This window comes from Chionomys nivalis, chromosome 12 (genome assembly GCF_950005125.1).
Source record: "Chionomys nivalis chromosome 12, mChiNiv1.1, whole genome shotgun sequence".
Taxonomy (NCBI): Eukaryota; Metazoa; Chordata; class Mammalia; order Rodentia; family Cricetidae; genus Chionomys; species Chionomys nivalis.
Window position 1 is genome coordinate 49,758,319 of NC_080097.1, and position 22,301 is coordinate 49,780,619.

General features: G+C 46.9%; 1 protein-coding gene across 1 annotated transcript in view; it reads left to right on the top strand.

Annotated features, from left to right (window-relative positions):
• Positions 1–17,708: 17,708 nt before the first annotated feature.
• Positions 17,709–22,301, top strand: part of Blk (BLK proto-oncogene, Src family tyrosine kinase) — a 49,230-nt gene continuing 44,637 nt past the window's right edge. Inside the window, exon 1 of the mRNA XM_057786193.1 lies at positions 17,709–17,740. The gene's annotated coding sequence lies outside the window, so the exon portion shown is untranslated. The remainder of the gene's footprint in view (positions 17,741–22,301) is intronic.

Below are 22,301 nucleotides of genomic sequence, written 5' to 3' on the forward strand. Positions count from 1 at the left end.
TGATGAGAACACAGGAACACCTGATTTGAGACACTGCCAAGCAAGGCAAGAGGTTGGAGTGGGAAAGCCTGCATATAGAAGTTACTCTCTTCATCTAGGTGACCAAATCCCAACAGAAGTTCAGGGAGGAAGGATTTATCTGGACTCATGGTTCAGAGAATTACAGTCCATCATGGTGGAAAGACATAGTGCCTAGAGTTGGCCAGTCAGCTTGTGGTAACAGGAGCTTACAGCAGTGACTTCTGGAGTAGTGGGGACAAGGAAGTCAAGAGCTTAGACCTGAAATGGAGCTGGGTTATTGTCAGGGCCATGTAAGGGGACCAACAGGCAGCATTGGAACTCATGGAACATGGCTGGGTGATTGGCAAAGTCACACCCGAGGGAGCCTTGGAGAGGCAATGCCATGAGGACTATGTGTCCTGAAGACCTCCTGCTGTTATTGAGCATAACTCTGATTGGTGCCTCCATGATCACCGTGTCTCTCACAATCTATGGGCTGTACGGAAACTCTCAAGGGTTTCTATCTCCTCACTGGGCGGTGTTACTGGTACTTATAACAGTGGTTGATTTTTTCCAGGCATTGCTGCTGGAGCAGATTAATAATTCAACCCCCATCCTTAGAAATAATTTAGGCGTGTAGAATTGTTAGTACAGTTAGGTTAAGCTGTTTTTGATAATGGCTTTGAGGTAGAAAATTTAGGGGAACAATTTAAAGTTACGAAAGGCACATAGTTAGTGAGGGACTTGTTGAGGTCAAGACACAAAAACAACAACAGCCTGGTTATTGATGGTTGATGTACTTTCTTGCTAGGATGGAGTTGGTGATCTTGAGTGATGATTAGGGCTGGAGAGATGGCTCAGCAGTTAAGAGCACTGGCTGCTCTTCCAGAGGACCTGAGTTCAATTCCTAGCAACCACATTTTGACTCACAACCAATTGTAATGAGATCTGCTGTCCTCTTTTGGCCTTAAGGCACACATGCAAGCAGAACACTGTATACATAATAAATAAATAAAACCTTTTTTTAAAAAAAGAGTGATGATTAATTCCTTGTACCCATTTCTGCCCTCAGCTTCCTGATATAAAAAAAACTGGTGATGAGTGGTTATGCACCCCAAGGATTTAAAGTAGAATTGACTGGTTTTCATATATAAAAGTTTAGATTTGTGATTCTTTTACGATTTCTTATAAGATTACCTTTTGAGATAAATAATAAAATGATTGATCCTTTCTTTAACCACAAAATGCAGCCTGCAAGCAAAAGAACTGGCTGAGAAAAATATCCTGCTTGCTTACACTCTGTTAATCTGTAACAAGTTGCTTGGGTGTGAATGTATATGGGTTCTTGGGACAGCTTGTTTTTCATCTGTAATATGTAAAATGTTTAATTGTGTAAGGGATATGGAAAACATGTAGTTTTTACTTATATTTATTGTAATCATTCACTTAAAAAATAGAATGTAACCACATTGTAATTTTTATACTGCTTGAAAGATTTTTGCTGGCTTATATCAGATTTTGCTGAGGTATATAGAAAGATTTTGCTGGAGAAAAAGCAGACACGAGAGAAGAAAAAACACCAGGAAAGATGTAGAAGGAGAGTTAGAAGGAAGACATCAAGAGAGAGACAGATGGGAAACATCAGGGTAGAAGAACAAAACAGAAAAAGAGCAGAGTAGAAAAAACAACAGGAAGACTAATAAAATGAAGAGCTAAGCTTTGGCCCTCACATAAGTCCTTGTGTGTCTGTTTGTCTGTCCTGTAGTTCACTTGCTCTGCATCTCCTCTTCAGTTTCTCTGACCTGCTGAAGGTTTGCCATTCATCAGTACCCTAGGTGAGATCCTGACATGTTGGAGTATGTGTGTGTTTCTTTTTCACTGGCCCCAGAGAGTTAAGTTTAGCCCCTCCTCCCCCACTGGCCCCAGATAATTAAGTTTTAGTCCCTCCGATAGAAAAGTCAAGTAGAGTGATTAGTTTGCCAACTCTGTGAATCCCTCTCAGTCCCTGAGCTTCTGAAGGTTGGTCCACACAGCAGCAATAGTTTATTATTCTCAAAGCCTGTTCATAGTGGCCTGGCTTCAAAAGCCATCCAAATAGCCAACCTCCCCAAACAGCGCCACCAGCTGGGGATCAAGTGTTTAAGCACATGGTCCCAGGCTGGACAATTCATGTTCAAACCCAAACATGGCTCATTCAGTGCCCTGCTTTAAACTTGCAGTCAGACGACTGAACACAAACAGGAAGGAAGGAATCTAGAGCCTACGGCAGAACACTGTCTCTATGAAAGCCAGGCTGGGGTGACTTCTAAGCTCCTCTGCCTTCCTCACACAGAGCCAGTGGCTGATCAGGGCTGGCAGATAGATACAGGCCCGAAGAGTTGATTCCATCAGCCAAACCCCAATGACTGATTTGAGGTGGGTGAGGGGAGAAATTGTGGCCTAATATGATGGATCAAACTAATCATTTTATCCCCAAGGGAATCTAAACATCAGCAGAGGATTCAGAGCTGGGTGGAGACCAAACAGTAGGAGATGTGGAGTGTTTGCCTGTATCAAGGATTCTGTACATCTTCATCTTTAACCCTGAGTTTTTTGGGGAGGGTGCCTGGTGGTTCCTGTTCTGCCTCTCGCAAATGGAACGCTTTGGACAAACCTATCAGGACTTAAGCCTCAATTACCACACCTAAACACCAAGGTAGCCTGTCTTCTGTTAATCGTGGTTGTAAGGATTAGAATGTTGTAAGGATTAGAATGTTGTAAGGATTAGAATCAGTGGTTATAAATGCCTGGCATATTGGTTGACTGGACAAAGGCACACACTAATATTGTTCTTTATCTTGTCTGCCATAGAGGCCACCTGAGAAGGGGTGTGGTTTTTTCCAGTCTAGGTTAATGTCTAACAAGCAAATACTCCCTTAGCTGGGCAGAGTGGAGACTGTCTTAGATGCTTTCTTTGTCCAGGCCTGAGGCTGGCCTATTGGGATCCAACAGCAGAAAGACAGAACAGTATAGAATGAGGTGCCAACAGAGACGCCACAGTTTTGGGGTGTAGAGCATGGAGCTCTTCCTGGCTAAGAGTGCTGTAGATAATTTCTCAAGGGTCAGCTGCCATTTCCCTGTCTCCCAGTAAAGAGCCTGCCTTTGTTTCTACTTCACAGAGAACTGAAGTCCTAAACGTGAGATCAAAGGAGCCAGACACACAGGGATGGGCTTGCTTGCTTATCATACCAGAGACTACAGAGAAACTGAGAAGCACAGAGAGGAGTCACTTTGGCTGGGCTGTCGAAAGCCATCCCCAGCTAATGTTCCAGTTCAGCACAGTCAGCCTTCCTTGCAGATGGTCCTTCCAGAAGGGGTCGGAGAAAGTGAGACAGAGGAGGAAAGAACGGGAAAAGGGATGAAGAAGAACCCCTTCTACAGCATCTGTCCTGTAAGATCTAATTATTCTCCCCCATCCTGACCCCAGTTTCCCCAGCCACTTCTGTGAAAATTTCTACACCCTTTAAAATTATAGTCATAGTATGGAAGGGGTTGAATTGTCTTTGAAGCTTTCTTTCAAAGAGCGAAAAAGCAACACAAAAAAGCAACATGGTGGCAGTACTTCAGTGTGCTAATAAACAGTCCTCTCGCTTCTTACTCTGCCCAACCAGCCTTCCCAGTCCTCGAGGCCAACCATGTCAAGTGTTCTGGTCTATGAGAGCTCAGAGTCTGAAAATTCAGACTAGGCCAAACGACAAACATAAAAACAAAAAACAGTCAGAGGCTGAGATTAAAATACATGTCTGAGGCTGGAGAGGTGGCTGAGCCACTGAGATTGTGTACAGCTCTCACAGAAGACCTGTTTTGAATTTCCTCCGTTGATGGAGGGAGTTTACGACCTCTGTAGATTCTGATGGCCTATTTTGGCCTCTGTAGGTATCTGACTCTCATGCACAACACCCCCCCATACACACACACACACATACAACTTAAAAAATAAAAATTTTTAAAACTCTTGTTTTGAACCTCCTTCTCCAAAAGGCTTCTTGCCCTCATTTGTCCATCCTACTCACGACCAGACATGCTCACATGAATGTATCCATAGCCGGCTGTCTGACTGGACTAGACTTCACAAATTTGGTCAGATGTTCCCATATTTTCCTGTTTTCAGATACTCGAATGCATGCATTCACTGTTCCAACACACACGCACGCACACACAAGTGCGCGCGCACACACAGACACGATTGCTGCCCCTGGAGGGCCTATATTCCCTGTCACTCAGGACAAGCTGACATATCCTTATGTCATTCATCTGTCATCTCTGTCATCTGCCTTCCTGGGATATTTCAAGTTCTGTGAGTTTGGGAATGGTGGACATTCATTTGTGTTCTGGAATGTTCCTGGGGCCCAGCACACGGTTAGAATGTGGAAAGTGTGGTGTAGGTGTTCTGGTGCATGAACGGTATGCATTCTTATCACCTGTGTCTATTTTCCTCCATTAAAAAGGCATGATGGGCTTTCTGCTTCTCTCTATTCCAGAGACATCCTCATCTTTGCATGAAGTACCAGCCTCATGCCTGAGACACGATGGTGAAGGTCAGAATGAACAGGTTTGGCTGTATTGCGCACCTGGTTACCAGGGCTTCCTTTAACTCTGGGAGAGTGGACGTTGGGCATTACCCCTTCATTGCCCTCCACTACATGGTCTACATGTTCCAGTGTGACTCTACCCACGGTAAGTTCAACGGCACAGTCAAGGCTAAGCATCATCCCTGCATCCACTGGTACTTGTCATCAATGGGAAGGCCCTCCCCATCTCATCTTCCAGGAGTGAGATCCTGCCAACATCAGATGGGGTGATGCTGATGCCAAGTATGTTGTAGAATCTGGTATCTTCACTACTATGGAGAAGGCTGGGACCCATTTGAAGGATAGGGCAAAAGGGTCAACATGTCTGCCCCTTCTGCTAATGCCCCATGTTTGTCATGGTGTGAACCACGAGAAGGATGAGAATTCACTTAAGACTGTCAACAATGTTCCCTGTATCACCAACTGCTTAGCATCCCTGGCCAAGTCATCTGTAACAACTCTAGTACTGTAGAGGGACTCATGTGCACAGTCAGTGTCATTATTGCCACCCAGAAGATTGTGATGGACCCTCCAAAAAGCTGTGATATAATGGCCACAGGGCTGTCCAGAATATCATCTATGCATCCACTGGTACTGTCAAGGCCATGGGTAAAGTCATCACAGAACTGCACAGGAAGCTCTGGTGTGGCCTTTCATGTTCCTATCCCCAATGTGTCCTTTGTGGAGCTGATATGCTGCCTGGAGAAAGCTGCCAAGTATGACATCAAGAAAGTGGTAAGGCAGGCATTGAGGCATTGGAGAACCCTCTAAAGGGTATCCTGGGCTATGCTAAGGACCAGGTTGTCTCCTGAAACTTTAAATGTGATGCCCACTCTTCCACCTTTGATGTTGGAACTTGCATTGCTCTCAGTGACAACTTTGTAAAACTCATTTCCTGGTATGACAATGAATATGGCTATAGCAACAGGGTGGTGGAGTTCATGGCCTCTATGACCTCCATGGAGTCAGAAGTCTTGGACCACCCACCCCAGCAAGAAAGAGGCCCTCAGCTGCTGAGGAGTTTGTCTTAGTTTGGGTTTTGATTGTTGTGAAGAGACACCATGACCACAGCAACTCTTATAAAGAAAACTTTTAATTAGGATGACTGGCTTACAGTTCAGGAGGTTCAGTGCATTATCATCAGGACCAGGAACACGGCGGCATGCAGGTAGATGTGTTGCTGGTAATTGATAGTCTGACATTTTGCAGGCAACAGGAAGTTGACTGACTGCCACACTGAGGGAAGCTTGAGCAAAAGAGACCTCAAAGCCCACCCCTACAGTGACACACTTCCTCCAACAAGGCCACACCTCCTAATAGTGCCACTCCTTTTGGTGACCATCCCAGAGTTGCAGGGTTGGTTCAACATACAAAAATCCGTCAACGTAATCTACCATATAAAGAAACTGAAAAATAAAAACCATTTTGGTGACCATTTTCTTTCAAACCAACACAGAGTCCCAGCACAGCACCCAACACTGAGCATCTCCCCTCACAGATCCCCAGCAGAAGGGGAGAGGTTTAGCGAACCCTGCTCTCTTGAACATCAGCAATGAAGTTCAGTGACTCCCCCGCCCCTGAAAAAGCCACAGAGGGACATAGGCTGACCTACTAACTCCAGAATGTTCCGGAAGAGCCTCTACTAATGAAGTGGGAAGAGGTTAAACTGGACCTCTTGTCTTCTATACTCGGAATGAAATGGGTGAGAAGAGAGGCCCAGGGAAGCAGTGAGAAGCTTCCTGGACTATCTTCTTCACCTCTGCTGTGGAATGGAAGCTGGATGCCCCATTGCTGAACTGACTATATAGCAAGCCAGAGGCGGATGTGTCCCCTCTCCTTAAAGGACCTTTATGAGCTCCCCTCTTCTCTAAGGGCTGAAGAAGAGCTGTGGAGTATATTGTCTCCATTTTCGGGAGATCAGGATGGGGTAAACTGAGACGCAGCCATAGAAGGAGAGGCTAAGGCTAGAGAATCGCCTCCTTACCAGTACTTCTGGCCTCAGGTTGGCATGGGAACTACCCATGCATCTCCCCGTGCCCTCCCAACCTGGGCAGCTGCCTGGGTCCCTGCCCAGGTTGACTTGTCCCTCTCATGTATTCTTCCCTGGCTTTAAGCTCAGACTCAGGCAAGGGGCTAATGAGTGATTCTTCTCTGAAGTTCTGACTTGGAAAGCGCTGCTCACTCTGTTCTTCCTGGGTTAGGCTGAGGAGCTCTTGGCACCCAGCTTCCGGAACCCTGTGAGCTGAACCAGGCTGAGGAAGGAAACACAGGGCCAGTGACCTGACATCATCCCTCATAGGCCAGTACTTTGGCCTGAGGGAAGGAGGCTGGAGGTACTCTCTGGCTCAGAAACCCTGATTAGGTCTGAGTCACTCTCTCCATGAGCCTGTGTGGGAAAACTGCTTTGGGCTGAAGTGTGGGGTGAGGCCAGGGCTCTCAGAAAAGATTTAGGGGTGTGGGAAGGAATAGATTTCTGAAGACAAAGTGGGGGTTCCAGCTCCTAGAAAGCTGAATTTATGACAATCAAGGACCCCAGATCAGACAATCTAACTCAGACATAAAAGAAAACTCCCACAACGTGCAAACTCTAGGCCCAGCCTGAGTCTCCACTGAGCTGGTTTCCCAAGGCAGGCAAGGGATGAAAAGTGACTATCAGGGAACAGCAGGGGCTGGGCTGGCTATCCTCCCACCTGGATGGGCAGGCAGCAGAATGACCGTGGCTGAGGAGAAGAACTAGGCACAAGTAGGAAGAATGGCATGGGATGAGGCTCCCTTCTTCCCTGAGGTCCCTTTCTGAAGGGAACAACCTCAGCCATTCCTCTGTCTGACATCATGCCTGGAACCCTTTTGCCCCTTCACCCCTGGTTTCCTAGACCCTTCTAGAACATTTCTTTTTCAGAGAAAATGATCCTTTACCTTACTAGATCTAACTGGGGGACTTCAGGGTGTAGATCGGTCCCAAACAACCATCCCTAACCACCGTGGCTAATTGACACACAACAACCCTAGCTTGACTTGTGTGGCTCTGATGGCACTTAGAGTTTTAAGTTGGAACTTTTGACTTTCACTTTGAGTTTTTTCTTTTAGCTGTGAGAAATGTCTAAAAATGAAGCCAGGTGCCCTGCCCGCAAGGAACAGTCATTCACATTCCGTGGTGAACGGTCATTCATGTTTCAGCCCTTTTATTTCATGTTTTTTCCTAATGAAAACTGTTTGTAAAAGCATGATATAGGCTACAGGCTAGAGAGGTGGCTCCGTGTTCAAGAGCACTGTTTCTCCCAGGAGGACCTGAGTTCGAGTCCTAGCGCCTGCATCAGGCAGCTCACAACTGCCTGTAACTTCAGAATTGAATGCCTCTGGCCTCTCTGTGGGTACCTGCAGTCATGTGCACACACCCCCTCCTCTTTCCCTTACACACACATAATTAAAAAGTACAATGAAGCCTTTAAAAGCATGATATAGATTGGAGAAATGACTCAATAGAAAAGAGGGCTTGCTGCTCTTCCGGAAGACCAGAGTTTGGTTCTGTGGGACTCAAGACCACCTATATGTAACTATATCTCCAAGGAATTTGAATAATGTGTATGCACACACACACACATATACACACAGACAGACAGACAGAATTTTCTTGGTAACTCTTTGAGGTATGACTTGAGAGCCACTTGGAAAGGTACATTGCAGCTAATGCTGAGACAACTGAGATTCTTCTTTGAGAAACCCATATCATTCTTTCCCTAAGCACTTTTTTATTTTTAAAATAAATTCCAAAGTTGCTTCTCACTGGCTCTTCCAGAAATTCTTTTCTACATCAAAGCCAAAGATCCAGCTTGACCCCAGCTGAGGTACCTAAAAAGAGGAAGGCCACTCGTTCATGGATGACAGTGTGATGCTCAGTGCCCAAATCCCAGCTGCTGTTGACCCTGCATACATGTTATTCCAGTGTTTCTTTTCTCTGTCATGGGAATTTGCCACGGCTGTGAGCAGATCTAACCTTCCCTTCATGATGGGCATTCCAGCTGTTCCAACCTCCACACTGTGATCTCATCCAGCCTCCCTGTTCTTCTCCAGCACAAAGTCCCTCCCTTCAGGGATGTAACTAACTACACATCCGACTGTAGGTCTATCTCACCAGCTTGTTAACCAAGCTGACTCCTGATTGTCTGTCTAGGAAAGAGATGATGGAACCCCATTGATATTTGCATTTTTCTGGTTGCCACTGAAGCTCAATATAGTTGGTTGTTTTTTAAACTCTGGCTCTTTACTCTTTTGGCACTTCATTCTTTTGCTTTTTGGGGGCCCACCACTCAACTCCCAAATAAATCACATATAGTCTTATTCTTACTTATGAATGCACGGTCTTAGCTTGGCTTGTTTCTAGTCAGCTTTTCTTAACTTAAATTATTCTATTATTCTATTATTCTAATTTTTTTTCCTCTGGGATAATTTAAGAAAAGGTAAGGCCTTTCTCTATTGCTGTATGCCTTTCTGTACTCCTTTCTCTGTGTCCGACTCTGTAGCTGAGTGGCTGGCCCTAGAAGTCTTCCTCTCCTTTTCTTGCTCCTGGATTCCTTCTTCCCAGATTTCTCTTCCTACATGGCGTCTCCTTGACTCCACCTACTCTCTATCTCTGTTCAGATTTCCCACTTTGCTACATTCTGCACTGCCATAGGCCAAAGGAGTTTCTTTGTTAACCAATGATGATAAAACATATTCACAGCATATAGAGGGGAATCCCACATCAAACATTTTAACTTATTTTAGTGTAAGTGTGGCTCATTCTACTCAGTCTATCGATCTGGTTATTTCTAAGTTAGTCAGTGCTACATTATATAACTCATTACAGTCACACACTATAGCTCCATAACCTATCAACGGTCACACATTTTGCAAAGCATGGTGCCAATTTTGTTTGCTTTCTACAGATGGGAAATCGGAACCTCAGGATTAAAATGATTTGCCCACAGCCTGCCTCACCAAGTTCCCACAGCAGAAAGTGTCTTTACACAGGGCCACACCTTCTTGTCTGTTCTTACCCCCCCACACACACCTCAGTCCCTACTACCCCACACCATGCAGTTACTGTGTGCTAGGAAATAGCCAGGAGCGTTGTTCCTCGCCATGCCACCAGGATTGGAAATGCTATGTCTACAGTGTCTCCAGCAGGGAACACCCACTAGGCAGTTGGGAACAGCGGGTGGATGATCTTGTTGTCTCAGCCTCAGAAGAACTAGGTCTCTGAAGGTGCTTTTATCTTCCAGACACTTATTTCCCAGCCTATGTGTGGTCTCTACTCTGGTTCTAAAAGATTGAGAGTCAGGAGTATCCCCTGGGCAAGCAGAGGCGTTTTCTAGGAGGCTGTCGCTTGGTGCCCTTCTCTTCCATACTTCTTAATCTTTTCATTCTTACTTCCCCTTTGGACTTGCTACCTCAACTCCATCTTTTTCAGAAATGTGTTCTTTGGTCCGTTGTGCAGGGAAGTTTGTTAGAGAACAAAGTAACAATGCGATCTATAAATGAGGCGTGAAGGTGAAGCATCCCGAAGTACATGAAAGAATCCAGAGCCCAAGCAGGTAGTCAATAGGTACCAGGTGCTGCCAGGGCATCCTGGAGTCCTGCCCTTAATGAAGAAGTGGCCTCTTCTTCCCTGGAGAGAAACCACCAATGCCAACTCCTGAAGCCGCTGTGTTTGCCCAGCGCACTCCCTGATCCCACCTGTTCTTTTATGTGCTTGATGCCCTGTGGAGAAAGCCTGACTCTCTACCAGGAGCGACTGCTGCTATGGGAAGGCACTGAGGCCTGTAAGAGCGGGCAGTGACCACAGCTTGCCAGGGTGGGCCCTGCAGCCAGGGTGTCTGTCCCCTGGGGTCTCAGGAGGGCTTGCGGTGGTTGAACTACAAAGAATTCTGACCTTTGAGCTACTAAGACAGCTTAGTTTGTGGCAGGCTGCTCGGCCTTCAGGATTGGAAGCTCCCAGCACCACTGCCCTAGAACCCATCATTAGTGGGAGTTTGGAATGGGGGCCTGGGAAGGGTTTTTCCAAGAAACACACGTTGAAGAGAAAAGAGGAGCGGACTGCAGATGGGAGAGCCTGGAATTTGGTCTCATGCAGCTGCTCCCTGGCTCTTAACTTGAACCAAAAGCAGTCCGTTTTTTTAACCCTGTAAAATGAGGTGATGAGACCCAGATATGACGACTCCTTCAGTCACTCGACAGTGTGACTGTCAGAGGTCACTATAGGCACAGTGGCCGGAAAGGCAGCCCCGTCCCTTCTCGTGGGTCTTACTTTATTATAGTGTGTGAATACAGACAACAGCAATCACACAAACCAACGAACAAAGTTTCTTTACAGGACTGAGAAGTACAATCAAGTAAACAAAACAGCAGTCATAGGAGAGGAGGAGAGCATGATATTGGTCAGAGGTTATTGTCCAGCCACCAGTGCCCTGACCCGGTGCTAACCATGGAGATGGGCAGAGGAGGGTCTACACATATCCTGCTAGAGAGGGTCTCATGGGAGCCTCTGCCTAGGGGAAGGAATAGAGAGGACTCACACCGTTCAGATGTCATGGTTGTCTTTCGGGATATAGGCTGGTCCTCGCCAGTGAGGTCGGTGATGGAGCCTGGCATCTGGAATAGCTTATGCCCAGGGAAAATTCCCTGGGAAGACTTGAGGCAAGGTGGGAGCACCAAACTGGATTCTGGGACCTTTACTGCTCAGCTGGAGTTTCAGCTTTATCCAGAACTGGTTTTCTATGTGAGCAAGACAGTTGTCCTGGCCAGGAAGAGCTGGAAGTAAGTGGGCTGGCAGGCCTCTGCAAGAAAGCAGCCTTACCAGAGCCTTGCAGCCACAGACAGAGTCACCTCTGACCATACATTGAGGAGACACCATGCTAGAGACCTGAAAACCTTAGAAAACAGATGTTAGCATCATCTGCATTTTAAGGCAAGGAAATGTGCTTCAAGCAGGCTAGGTAGCGCCAAGCTATTAGCCACCAAGAAACCTGTAAGGTCTCATGTTTAAGGACTTGTGATATTTCAAAGAAGAAGTAATAAACATTTTCTGGGTACATTTGAGGACCAGCTACTTAACAGACCCATTGTTCCAAGAACCCCAAGACCTGAGTTTTGTTGTCTTAATTCTAAATGATGAGGAAATTGAAGTTCGGACAGTTGGAAGATACAGTGGGACTCTCAGAGCTGGGCAATTTATAAACTGGGACCTCAGCATTGTCCTGCATGGCGCTGAGGCCTGCTGCCTCGCCTGTTGGAGTCAGCTGCCTCCTGGGTTTAAGAAACTCCTTTCCAGAAACTTCACACAGGCATGGAGTTTTTGCTCCATGGGACCTGAAGCTTGAGAAGTTTGGAAAATCAACTTGGTTGATCAAACTAACATTTAGGAAATGAATTGGAAGTGAGGTGAAGGCAGCAAGATGGCAGCCTGTGAATTCCAGCCTTTGTTTATCCACAAAAACAATGATTTCACAACCACCACAGACGAAAATAGGTCCCGGAGAGCTCTGGAGTACAGTCAGGAGGCCGCAGTCCCTCAGGGGAGCATGTGACTTGAGCCTGGCTGTGAGCAGAGCACAGAAAGCATTTTGGGTACATTGTCCTAATCCCAGGCCAGTATAGCAGCTCAGTGCCTAGAGGTTTCTCTTTGGTCATGACTTTCTTCTATGGTTGCAAAAGGAGATCCTGGGATCCACTGAGGATCCCTAGTGTCTTTGATATTGTTATGGTTGCTCACAACTTTTGCCTCTGAAGTCCAATGCTAACCCCAAGCTGACTGGGCTGCCCAGAAGCCACCCCACTTGCTTCCTTAGAGTCAAAACTCTCACTGTCCTTTCTTGGGCAGAAAGCAATCACCTACAAGAGAACCCCCATGGCTCTATAAGCGTATTTCTTAGTAGAAACTTAGCAGCCTAGGAGACCAAGATGACACAGTCAAAGGACCAAACAAGACCTTTAAATACTTCAAACTGAGGATTACTTCTAGGCTGGATTGAAAGACTAGGAATGGGAAAGAAGAGACAGTTCCAGGCAAGAGGTAACCCAGAGAAAGGGGCTGTAGATAAAACAGTCATACGGACATGCTGATAGCAAAATGTAATCACTATGACTATATCTGTAGCTAAGATCAAAGCATCTAAATGTATAGACGCCTGTGTAGAACTGGAGAAGGAAATGGGAGCTCTACGGTAGTCATTGAAAGCTTTCATGTCCTACCCTAAGATCAGCTAGAGCACCAGACGGGAACATTGTAAACGTATTTTTGAGCCTTGGCAACATATATACAGAGTTTACCTAGCAGTGGCAGAAGCATACACATTCTCACCAGGCGCACACAGAAAGGCTTCGGGATGGAGTGTTTATTAGGTCACAGAAAGCCAATAAAACTAAGAAAACTCGGAACAGTGCGAAGTACCTTTTCTGAACACAATGGACTAAAGCCAGAAGTCAGTAAAAAAAACAAAACAAAACAAAACAAAAAACAGAAATTTCACAAATGCAAGGAACTAAATAATGTTTCTTGGACTAACTTTTGGGTTTTTAATATGCATGTGTTTGTTTATTTAGTGTGTGCACATACATGTTAGGCGGCTGGGAGTGCCTGCTGCATCATGTGTGGCCATCAGAAGACAACCTGCAGGGGTCGTGGTGTGGGTCCCAGGGAACAAACTCAAACCCTCCGGCTCAGGGAAAAGCGCCTTCTTGCTGGTCCTTTAACTTCTGGTTCAGTAATCCCACTCACTGCCCTGCTTCTGCCTTACTCTCTCAGCTTCTTGGTCTGTACCCTGTGGAAGAAGTCTACCACAGGCTGGCATCACCAGAGACTAAACCACTCCCACCACCATGCCGTGATGCAACTTTCTGAAAATCAGGAGCCCCAAACAAGCCTTTCCTCACTGTGACCAGAGTGCCATGAAAGTTACCAGCCCAGCATCCACAGGCAAATGGCAGCCCCCTGTGCCCTCAGTGAGTTCTGGAAAACATGTTCGCTTCCTAGTGGAGGTCCCGAGGCCTAGGAACAAGACTCAAGGGCGGCTGTTGAAGTTATGCGCAGTGACTGCTTCTCACAGGTAGCATGGGGATTTCCGCAGGCCATGTCCCAGACTTGCCCCATGTCTGTGACATCAGGAGTTCCCTTGCCACATTGGGGCCCTGCTGTTCTTTATCTTGGAAAGCACACTGTAGGAAAGAATTTTCTTAACTTTCTACCTGTTACCATTCCTGCTCCCTGGACTTTGAGCTGTCTCCTCTGAGATTGACCTGTATTTCTACAATGTGATATTATGTCGGTTCTCAATCTCAGCTGTAGGCACAGGCCGCACTCATGACTTTCCCGTTTAGTTTTGGTAATTCATAGCTCCAGAAATCTTCTTTATTATTTATTTTTTTTATAGTACTGGGGGGTCAAACCCAGCACTTGTGTATACTAGGAAAATTCTTTAACCCCTGCACTATAACCCCAGCCTATTTATTTGTTTATCTATCATTTATTATTTATTTATTTATTTATTTATTTATTATAATTTCCATTTCTCTGTTGAGAGCACGTATTTCCTGACTCTTAACATGAAACTTAACAGTTTACATCTTGGAGACTAGCTTCCTTTAACTCCCTGAACATGTCCATAGTAACTGCTTTGAAGTCTCCTTGGACTTTTTTGATGGCTTTGCCTTGTTTTCTGGTCACTTTGGTTGGTTTTTGTTATTGTTGTTGTTTTGGTCTCATGTCTGGTCACTTTGTTGAAAACTGGTCATTGCATCTCAGTGATTCTGGTTTTGTCTGATTCTCCTGAAAGTTCCTGGTGCTTGGTTTTAGGAGCTTATCTGGGCTTGGTTTACCAAATGAACCTCCTTCATGGTGCTTGGCCACTGTCGTCTCTGCACAGAGCTGTGCAAGCCAGCATTTACTTTATTTTTTAAGATTTATTTTCATTATTTTCAATTATGTATGTTTCATTACTTTCAATTGTATGTGTGTCTGTGTGTCTGTGTGCATATGTCAGGGGCCTGTGGAGGCCAGAAGTCCCGGATCCCCCTGGAACTGTAGGTACAACTGTGAGCCAGCCGACATGGGTGCTAGGAACGAGACTCAGGTCCTCTGCAAGAGCAGCAAATACACCCAGCACTGGACCACCTCTCAGCCCTTTTACTCTACTTTTCAGTCTGGACCCCCAAGAGTCTGGTCTCTTTCCGCGTTGCCGGATAATCATTTGAACAGAGAGCAGGCTCAGACATCTTGAACAAGAAGCTCTCCATGCTTGGCTGCCCAAGCTGGGTGTGGTTGGAGAAACAGTTGTACAACAAGCCCTCCCGTCTCTCTTTGATCTCTGGGCTGCACTCTCTTGGGTCTCCCCCCACCCACCACCTCACTCACGCTTGTGTTAGCAATCCCCTGGGTGTGTGCAGAGACTTTATTATCTCAACTTCATTATAGCCACCTTGCCTGAAGGATTCTCCTATTCTGGCTGAGTGTTTTACCTCCTGGAACCAAAGCTATAACCTTAAGCCAGGAAAGTAGTAGTTTTTCCTACCTCGTATCTACAACTGAATATATAACCTTTAACCTATAAATGGCAGATTCTCTCCTCCTCCTCCCAGACCAAACCTGCTCCCTCTACCTGGTACACCACTGGTTTCCATTAGCCTTGGGACCAAGCCCACCACGAGCAAATCTGTGATTTTCCTCATCCAAGATAGCACATTGCAGGGTGGCTGCGCAACCAGGCCACAGACTAGTGGCCATCCTGGCACACTAGAAGTTGTCAATGATTGGTCATTTTCCAGTGATCTGAATGGTTGTTCTTTGTAATTGTCTTGTTGACAGTTTTGTCTGATATACTTGTTGCCATTCAAAGGGAGCAGCTATCTAATGTCTCATGCCAACACTTTGAGGTGAATCTTGGGTTAGATTATCGTAACTTTTTAATTAGAGATGGGCTGCTACCAGGAGGTTGGTGTAGAGTCATGGAAAGAGAGCCCTGAGTTTTGCATAAGTCACCTCAAATGCTCAAAAATAAACGGGGAAAGTGACTGAGGGAGGCAGTCAGGCTGAACGCAGAGCCAGGAGAGTCAGACCTAGGGTCTGGTCTCAGTCATGCTCCGAAAAGACCTCTCTGAGGCTCCCTGACTTTTTACAATGTCTGACAAAGGATGCCCCGTCTAACCTGACATCCTTTACCATCTCTCCCCTGGGTCCTGTCCCCACCAGTTCTCTTAGGGGCCCTGTGACTTTATGGAGGTAAAAATGGCTGAACTAAGCTTTCACTTCTGCTCAAACATCTGAAGCCAGCAGCAACATTTCCTTGTTCTTGTCTGAGTGGTTGCTGGAATCCGTGGTGTGTGTGTGTGTGTGTGTATGTGTGGTGTGCAACCTCTATTTGTGGAAAACAGAAGGATACGTTTTTCTTAGGCTAAACCAAGGCAAAGGCCATAATCTACAGCCAGCGAATTGGAATCTCTTCTCAGCAAACTCTCCCCACTCTCCCTCTGTATCTCTGGGTAGATGAACCAGTGTCAAAGCAAGATGGATCCTGACTTCCCTGTGAATTCTCCTAGCCTCAGGTTCAAGTGTGTGAAAGCTATCCAAACATTCCCTGCTCAAGGGAGATAGTTCAGCTGGTAAAGTGCTTTCTACGCAAGCAGGAGAAGCCAAGTCTGGTCTGCAGAACCCACTTTAAAACAAAAGTTGGTGTGTGCTTATGATCTCAGCCCAGAGGAAACAGAGACAGGAGGATTCCTGGAGTTCAGTGGCCAGCCACCGTATCCTGTTTGTCAAGTTTTAAAGTCAATGGGAAAACTTGCCAAACAAACAAAAAACAAAAAAGACACCTGAGGAACTATTTCTGGGATGTTCCTCTGGTTTCCACACACATGTGCCTGTTTGTTGCAGCTGAACACTCCAGCTGTTAACTCTGTCATAAATACTGTGATAGGAACATTTGTACCTGAATCCAGCTCCCATCCCCAATGCAAACCTTTGAGGACAAGCAGCAACACTTAGAACCCAAGAGCTCCGAGCCCTGCTGCAAAGAACTTCTTATAGCTCTTTTCTACAAGGACTTGCAGTGAACACTGTCTTAGCCCTAAACTCCCAGGAAGGAAGCTCCATTTGGAGAGAGATACGGGGTGTGGTGTAGAAACTGGTGGACTGATGACACACTCCATCCTCCCAAACCATCAGGACGAAGGAAGATTTGCCCACCGGTTCCCTTAGATGCCTGGATGAGCAGGTCGTCAGTGACCCATGAAGTCTGCTGGGCCAGCAGGCCCTCTCAGTGACCTTCTTAGTCCCATTTGCCCCTTGACTGATGTGGGAAAGGACATGCCCAATATATGGTGTTACAATCCTTCCCCTTGTCACCTCACTCTCTCTTCTCTGAGTTTCATCGCCAAGTAGAGTGGTTAGTTGAAGAATCTCTGGGGTCAGAACCATGCACAGGCTGCTGCACTATCCAACGTGGGGGGATTCGTACTTACCACACATCTATACCTCATACTCTAGTCACACCCATTCTGCCACTGAATGGTCACAGCATCCTGTGACCTCACTAATATTAGCATCATTTAAAAGCACAACCAAACCAACGGACTGAAGAGGACAACCGCCCTAGTTCCCACAGGTGGCCCAGACAGAGCCCACTGAAAAACATTTCTTAGAGTTAACTGGAGGTGTGTCAGCCCCGCTGAACCAGCTGAGGGAAAACATCAGCCACGCGGTGAAACCAAAACCCATGAGAAAACTTTGGGGTGGCAGAGGGACATCGTGACCAGCATGGCTGAAGGCTAGGTGCCCATGGAACTTTCCAGGAGCACCTCTGGGGCTGAGGAGTCAGCAGTCCCCAGAAGACTTGGCTCAGGGGTGGAGCTCACATTGAGCTGCTCCTTGGGGCAGATGATGGAAGTCTGATCACAACAGGGGGCACACAGGTACCTCTGTGTGCTGCTGGCAGGAAGCCACGAGCAGCCAACGCTGACTGAGATGAGAAGAATCCCTCTGGGGATGGGATTGAATTTTCTTAACTGGGACCAGCGCTTCTGGTTACCACTAGAGGTTCCTTCCATCACGTGTACCCTGGGATCTGAGGAGCCATGGTGAGAAGCTACTGAAGTCCTGCAAGGTCGGTCTCTTAGCTGGGTTCTGGGCAGTTCATTTCTCTACACGATGCCAACGGCGCTCTGAGGCCTCTGGGATGGGTGAGCGGGCAGGGACTTTGCTGTGGGTGTTACAGATCGGATTCATGCGCTCTATGCTGTGCCTATGGATAAGATACCCTGCTGTCTGTTCCCTGAGAAGTCTTTGGATTTATAAAAGTGCGTCCCTCCAGGGGAGATCCTGTGTCAGACGCTCTAAGATCAGAAAGGGTGGCAAAGATTCCGGCCTGGGCTGTGAGAGAAGACAGCTGGGGACATGCAGAATGGCTGTGGGGCTAGAGGTGAGCTCCCCAATCTCCTAGGAAGAGAGGCAGCTGGAGCCACCGTGCAGAGTCCAGTGAGGTTGGCAGCAATGTGTGCTCCGTCTGACTCAAGGTCAATGTCTGGCCGTTGCTTTCTCTTACTTTGTTTTTGAATGAAATTGTCTGATATTTCAGGTATCCTGGGGGTGATATGACAGGACTGATTTCTGGAATGATCTTTTTAGCCAAGATATGGTTTGTTAGGAAAGGCAAACCGATGAAAGAATAGTTCATAACATATTTTGAAAGGATTTTGTTGTTGTTGTTGTTGTTTTGGTTTGGTTTGGTTTTTGATTTTTCAAGCAGGGTTTCTCTGTGTAGCCCTGGTTGTCCTGGAACTCACTTTGTAGACCATTCTGACTTTGAACTCAGAGCTCTTCCTACCTCTACCTCCAGAGTGCCTCCAGAGTACTGGGATTAAAGGTCTGTGCCATTACGTCAGGCTTTCTTGAAATGATTTTTTTTTAAAGTATCTTGGACCTGGCCTAGGGAGATAATCAGTGCTTTAGAAGTGTAAAGACAGCTTGATCCAGTAGCATATGTGTTAAAAAAAACCTGGGCCTAGTGGCACACACTTGCAATCTCAGTCCTGGGAAAGTAGAGAAAGAAGGATCCCTGAGGCTCATTGGCCAGCTAGTCTCTCCTACTCTATGGTCTTTGCTCCAGTGAGATATCATGTCTAAACAAAACAAACAAAAAATACAAAACAGCTCCTGAGAAACAACACCCATACATGTGCACACATATACATACAATTTTATTTATTTATATTTATTTATTTATTTATTTTGGTCTTTCAAACAGGGTTTGGAGCCTGTCCTGGAACTAGCTCTTGTAGACCAGGCTGGCCTCAAACTCACAGAGATCTGCCTACCTCAGCCTCCCGAGTGCTGGGATTAAAGGCCTATGCCACCACCACCCGGCCCATACACACAATTTCAAAGACTTTCAAAGCTTCTCATTTACTTTGTACTTGGCCACTGATTCCATTCTCACTGGCCCACACCAACAAAGACCCAGTGTTACCATGAGCTGGAACTGTGGGGGAATTCTCTTAACTTGTCTGTAGATGAAGAGCTAGTCCCCCTGAACTTGAGGGGGACTGGGCGTAGAGTATGAGAGGCAGACAGAGCAGCGGTGTAGGATAACTTTACAGACTGCCGCTTAGCCAGCTCACCAAGACCAACCGCACCAGGGATAGGACAGAGGTTTCTGTGAACTTCTACCACCATGCACTCCTCAACCCCCCGAACCCGCAACACAGCCCAATTAAACAAAAGACTGTAGAGAAGGAAACCGAAGGCCATTCTCCAATGTCCTAATCTTCAAGACTGACAGGGTCAGCAAAGAACAAACATAGGTGGTAAAGCCCCTGATCAGTGTCCCTGGTGCCACTGTACCAGTGTGATTATCTTAGTTCTGGTGACTGCCATTTTCCCCATAATCCTTGAATTGTTTTCAAAATAAAAAGTTCAAAAAAAAAAATTGTACTCATCTCGCCTCAGGGCAGAAGTGGTCACATAATGAGCACTCCCAGGGAAACTTGTCTTTGAACCTTCTGGAACACAGGAGGCCTTTGCCACTCTCTCTGATCCCACTCGCTCCAATCCTCCATCTGTTTCAGGGCCACATTGTGTTTCCTGCCCCTCACTGTATTTTTCTTCTGTTTATTTTTTGTTGGGTTTACATTTTCGAGCTCTCCCTCATGTCAGGGGCTGTGGAGTTGAGCAATGCCTGCCCTGCTGGGCAGTGATCACTGTCTAGTGTGGACTCAGCCTCCCAAGCCCAACTGTTCTTCAAGGAGGCAAGGGGGCGCCCAGACCTCCAGAGAGCCTCTCAACCAAATGGTGACAGTCATCCTTTAGGCGATACTGCACAGGAGTCCACAGCTAGCCCAGCAGCTGTGGTCTGTGTTTGAAAACGCTTCCTTCTGCATGAACTCTGGTCTGTGGGATGGAGCTCGGGACTGGAGGCTGACGCTGGCAGTCAGGGACCTGCTGCGAAGGTTTAGGGGTGTGGAGAGGATCTGTAGGACAGGGCAGCCCAGCTCTTCCTCAGCAGGCCCGGCAGAGCAGGTGTGCTTTCCTCAAAAGCGATGTCTCTGCCAGATTAGCGACGCCTTAGAAGCTGAAGAAAAAGGAAGGAGACTGATAAAGTTGCAGGGAGATGATGCCTAGATGTGAATCACAGCGCGGAGATGAGAATCAAAACAGAGCATAGTGGTTAGGACCTAACCTCAGGGGGTTTCCCTGCCGGCATGGCTTCTGTTAGGCTATGCTTTGTTGTGCTGTGTAGTGTTGTGTTATGTTGTCCTGGAGTCCTCTTCTACCTACTCATGGAGTACCCCTTCCCTTCCCTTCCCCTCCCCTCCCCTTCCCTTCCCCTCCGCTCCCCTCCCCTCCCTTCCCCTCCCTTTCCCTCCCCTCCCTTTTCCTTCCCTTCCCTTCTTCCCCCCTCTCCCTTTTCTTTCCTCTCCCTAACTTGAGACTGAACTTAAGATCTCAAGCTTGCTAGAGAAGCGTGTGCCACCGAGTTAACCCAGCCCCTTGTTTTCCTTTCGTTCTTTTATTCTGAGACAGTCTCACTGGGTGTCCAAGCTGACCTTTGCCTTGCTCTGTGGCCTGGACAGGCATGAAATTTTCAGTTCTCCATCCTCAGCCTCGTGAGAGGCTGGGATCTCAGATCTGAGCCACCAGGCTGGCAAACCATTTCTGAGTGACTGAAAGAGTGAAGTGTTGAGTGCAGGGGAAGGTTAGGCTAGGAGGAAGAGAGCCGGAGGAGGAAGGGCCAAGCTCCAACAGCCACCGTTAACCGTGGTGAACTCTACAGTGGTCTCCATGACCTGTGCTGTGGGCTGAAACAGCACATTCAGGAGAAGGGGCATCCCTGAATCCTGGCACATTTTACTTCCCTCGAGGTGGTGTGGTACAGAGGTCTAAACAGGGACGAGGCTGTGGAACCTGCTCGGTGAGGGAAAGTGAGACCGTGGCCTGACTGTTCTGTGCTCTGCTCCCTTGCCATGTCAAACAGTAGCCACAGCCCCTTCCGAGAAGAGATCTGGGTGCTAAACAGAACCACAAGATGGAATACAGGTTCTTCTGCTCCCAGACCTCCCTCACCAGAAGAATGCTAATTCCCCAAGCCAGTGGCAAGAAGTTCTTGGGAGACCTTGTCATCTCCGCCTCGTTGGCCTCTGTACACCTGACAGCTGGGATGCTGCCCCAGGAGCAAGAGGAGAAAAACGCGATGCATCTGGTGTACACAGCAAATGCAGGGGATGCTTGTGCCCACAAACCCACTGTGTTGTCCACAAGATGCTCCTCGCTTCCTGGATTAAATCACTGCTGACCTACAAGACCAGGGCTCCTGCTGTGTTTCCTGGAGCTAATATGAGTGCTCTGAGCCTGTATGTAGCTGTTGAGTAGAGGCTGTTGATAAACGGTGACAGAAAAGGGCATTCGAGGAGAGAGGAGAGAGGCCTCTAGGTGTCATCTATGGTACAGTGTGCACACTCTTACATAGAGAGCCCTAGGGTTTGCAGAAGCTTCCCTTAGGTTGCAAGGTTTGGGCTGCTGATGTGATCTGGGGGAATAGATGACCTGTTTAATTCCTGTGTTTAATTCACTTGTTTCTGGGCCAGAGGGAGCCTTTTCCTAGCTCTGTCCTGCACTGGTCATGCTGTAGGAGACCTCCTCTGCAGAGGTGCTGTGTCAGTAGGAGGCAGGAGGCTGGGTGGGTTTCTGGAATGTATGGGCTCTGTTAAAAAGGACAAGAGTGTCGTTTACATCTGAGATGGGCAGAGACACTTGCTCTCCAGAGCCCAGACCTGGCAATCCCATTCCTGTGTGCAGGTTTGGAGCACGACGGGACAAAGGAGATGGGCAGATTGTAGACAAGAGATAGCTGGCAAGACGGCTAGAGCTAGAGTGTGGATAGGAGAGGATTTTTAAAAGATGAACGCAGTCAGATATATCAGTACAAGTCTTTAATACCAGCAGTCAGGAGGCAGAGGAAGACAGAGCTCTGTGAGCTCGTGATTAGTCTAGTCTGAATGGTGAATTCGAAGCTATCCAAGGATACATATGAGACTCTATCTCAAAAGAGATAGAGAGATTAGATAGATAGGTAAATAGATGATAGATAGAGAGAGAGATAGATAGATGATAGAGATAGATAGATGACAGATAGATATAGATAGATGATAGATAGATAGATGATGATAGAT